At 39.6% G+C, this 4228-nt stretch overlaps 1 pseudogene; it reads right to left on the bottom strand.

Moving 5' to 3' along the window:
* Window positions 1-2153: 2153 nt before the first annotated feature.
* Window positions 2154-2562, bottom strand: LOC133332851 (ATP synthase F(0) complex subunit C3, mitochondrial-like; annotated as a pseudogene).
* Between the last annotated feature and the right edge of the window lie 1666 nt (window positions 2563-4228).

Consider the following 4228-nt stretch of genomic DNA (forward strand, 5'->3'; position numbering starts at 1 on the left):
CATGAGCTCTTCTTCTATGAAGAAGACCATGAGCTCTTCTTCTATGAAGAAGACCATGAGCTCTTCTTCTATGAAGAAGACCATGAGCTCTTCTTCTATGAAGAAGACCATGAGCTCTTCTTCTATGAAGAAGACCATGAGCTCTTCTTCTATGAAGAAGACCATGAGCTCTTCTTCTATGAAGAAGACCATGAGCTCTTCTTCTATGAAGAAGACCATGAGCTCTTCTTCTATGAAGAAGACCATGAGCTCTTTTTCTATGAAGAAGACCATGACCTCTTATTCCATGAAGAACACCATGACCTCTTCTTCTATGAAGAAGACCATGTGCTCTTCATCTATGAGGAAGACCTTGAGCTCATCTATGAAGAAGACCATGAGCTCTTCAATGTCTGATTCACACGAAATTTTGCATGGCGTACTCCATTCCTTCGAGGCTGATTTGTGCCAAATTTGCTTTAAATCGATTACGATTTAGATGTAGATTCCGCATATATTCTCCGATGTAGCGTTCGTCTTATTGATATTAAAGCAAAAGAGAGGGCCCTTTGACTTTTTTATCTTAAAGTGTGGCCAATTTATCCTGTTTTGAACCTGAAACGTGCAGAATTTCATATATCCGGTTAAATTCGACTTCGGTCCTTTCCTTACTAGTATCTTGTTGAACTTTTTCATTCCCATGCATACATACCTACATGCACAGAGGTGATTGTTAAATTCCTATTAAACTTCAACCACATTACCTTGCACCAATTACCCTCACCAGAGAACAAGAAAACAGGTCATGTCCTCATGCATACCTTCATCCTTACTCATCTACACAAGCAATAATTGGATGTATGTGTATGTTTACTTTTCATTGTTACCATTTTGTTTTTTTGTAAATTTTGTCATCTGCATGAACACAAAACTAACAAACGTAGAAGAGAAAAAAACGACAAAAACCTGAACCGAACTGAACATTAAAAATTATAATTAACTTGGCTATTATTGTTAATTAATTTTAAATCCACAATGGCTGGGTGGGTGTACCCCATCTGTTGCCGGTGTAACGCCTTCTTCTTCGACATCGTCATCATCGTTACCATTTGGTCCTGGCCTAACATTATGCAATTAATTTAAAAAAAATAGGGAAATTAATGAAAAACTTTTTCGTAACAAAAACAATTGTCACATAATTTTCTGTCTAGACGACATGGAAAATTTAGTATTTTCAATTAACTCCCCGTGTACTGGGTTAGATGACTCCAACCAAATGGCTGTTTGTTTGGCTGTTTTTGGTTGCCCGTCCATATACATATATATGCAGTCAACATAGGGCCCTCATTCACTGCAGTTGTGCCATCTTTAACACCACCAGATGCCATAATGAGCATCATCGTTATTATTTTAATGCAATCCTTTTGTTAACAGTGGAACCTCGTTACAATTGAACAAATCAATACTATATTTTCGGAAAGTACTTAGCCTACAGAACAGAAACAGAAAAATGTAAAGAATTTTGGAAACTTCTTTCTCTGTTATGAACACATGTTAAATTTTGTTTCAATCTGGCAACTCCCACATACAGAAACAGGTGTTCAAAAAAGACGCATCCGCAATTTTTTTTTTACAATGAAAGCACGCATTTCTAATTTTTTCATTGTAAAAAATTGGGGATGCGTCTTTTTTGAACACCTATGTTTGAAGGATTTGACAGATCGAAACAAAATTTGTAATCAAAGTACTCGAAGGTACTGATGGAACCAAATAAATTGCTGAGTAAACCCTTCATATTGCAGTTTAGACCCCTGCACCTCCGCTTAGAATGTATTTGTTAAACCTTATAGAGAATTTTTTCGTACAAATCCAAGTCGAAGCAAACGCAACTTCTTCCAAATGTTTGGCAATTGTGGTAACTTTTTTCAACATACCAAAACTGATGAATATAGGCTAAGGTTCTGGGTAGTTTTCACATAAGGAACACCTCTAATTCGGTATTCAATTTTGATATTGTGGTTTTCCCGTGAGCGTCAAATTAATTTTTTGTCGATTTTTTGTGTTATTTCCATTTTTAAATAAGGTTTCGCTTTTTATTACTCTTGGATGCTGTTTTAAAATTATAAAGGTAATGGATGTGGTGTAGATTGTTGTTTTTTTTATATTTTTATGATTCAAGGTCTTCTTAGGGCACAAATACACTTCTTTGAAAATCGAAGAAGAGCAAGAATCATAATACAGGAAAGACCCATAGCTTCCAAAAGGGCGAAAGTAGCGTAGGAAATAAATTGTGGCTTCAATGATTGGTTTCTGGGGGAACCGAATACAGTTCCGATACCGGCTCCGGAACCAGCTACAACGACTGTTGCAGTAAAAACACCAATGAATTTGGCAGCTAAATCATGTCTGGAATGACCTGTAGCAGTAAAGCAAAGGGAGTTGTGTTCTAAGCGGCCGATGTTTGGCTTTGCCTAATGACAGCGCTGCTCAATAGTCGCAAGTATAGCTTCGAGCCGTTAAAGTGACCGGTCCTGGCAACGAGGTCAATACGGGAGACTGTTGATACGAACATTTTGTTTTTTTTTTTTTGAAGTTGCTTTAAAGATCAACGATAATGTAAAGCTATCGTACGTAAGCTTTCGAACGAACCCTGACAACAACATTACCATCTCATAGCCCCCATAACAAATGGCGAGCGATTTTAGGTAATTTGAACGTTTAATTCTTCGTGTTGGGTATAGAAGTTAATAGTAAGAGGGAACGATCCAAAGACCCACAAATCTAAAACATGTAATGATAGTAATATATGAGGTGCAGGGTGAATACGAATAGAGCAGACATTTTGAAATTTGAGACGAGCATCGCTGTTGGTGTATAGTGTGGGGGTAAAGCGGCTGTATTACTAACAACGTGGATGACTCCTGTTATAGGGTTGGATCTTTCCATCGGGTTCGTCGCCCTCCCCCGTTGCGTGAACCATCACTTGGCTCGCTTTAATTGCCTTTTGTGCTGGGGCATCCTCATCCATTCACACAACATGACCTAGTCAACGTAGTCGCTGCAGCTCGATGCATCTGACTATGTCGATGTCCGAGAATAGATGACATGGCTCATGGTTCATTCGACGACGATATTCACCGTCGGTGCAGATCGGCCCATAGATCTTCCTGATAATATTTCTCTCAAATACTCCAAGAGCTGCCTCATCTACTTGTGCAAGTACCATGCTTCAGATCCATGCAACAGCACGGGTAATATCAGCGTCTTGAAGAGTGTAAGTTTGGTACTCAGACCATAGTAGCATCTGTTGGTCATCAATAATCTCCTCCGGATTTCAAAGCTGATGTTTTTAGTTTTGCTTATGGCGGTACCCAGGAGGTATATAAAATTGTTTACTAACTCGAAGCTGTAGTTTTCTAGTTCAACAGTTGGTCCGAGTCTACTGGACGGCTTACGCGTTGATACCATCAGCTTGGTCTTCTCGCCATTTACTGCCACACCCACATTGGCAGACTGCTTCTCAATTTGTTCAAAGGTGGCTGTTACCGCTCACAATATTCGTCCCATGTCGCCCCGATGTCGTCGTCATAGGCGATCAACATATGTTGTTTAGTGTACAGAGTGCCATTTCTGTTCATCTATGCCTCTCGCATGACCTTCTCCAACAGGATGTTAAAAATGTCACACTACAAACTGTCACCTTGTCTGAATACTCGTTCGGTATTGAAGGACTTCGAGAGGCCCTTTCCGACCTTAACTGCTGATCTTATGCCACTTAAAGTTTTCATGTATAGCCGTATTTATTTTAAACACCTCTGAACGGGATCTAGCGCAAAGTAAAAATCTGATCAATGGTGGATTTGCCAGGTCTGAAGCCGCATTTGTATGACCCAATAATGTCATCGGCCATTGGCTTCAGTCGTTCACACAGCACACTGGATAGCACTTTATATGAGATTTGAAGGAGACTTATTCCTCTAAAGTTGGCACATATCGACTTGTCTCCTTTTACGTGCAAGGGACAACGGATGCTGGGAATGTATTCTTCTAGCCAAATTGTGCAAATGAGATGGTGCATGGTCCTGACAAGCATCTGACTACCGGTCTTAAATAGTTCGGCTGGCAATCAACGGTACATGCTGCTTTATTGTTCTTCAGCCGATTAATTGCCAATCTGACCTCATCTTGGCTAGTCATCTCTTAATGGTTCTAGGTTATCTTATTCACCGCCACTATTTGATACCAGAAG

Source organism: Musca vetustissima, unplaced genomic scaffold (genome assembly GCF_032173495.1).
Source record: "Musca vetustissima isolate MV318-11 ecotype Yass unplaced genomic scaffold, APGP_CSIRO_Mvet_v1 utg104145, whole genome shotgun sequence".
NCBI lineage: Eukaryota > Metazoa > Arthropoda > Insecta > Diptera > Muscidae > Musca > Musca vetustissima.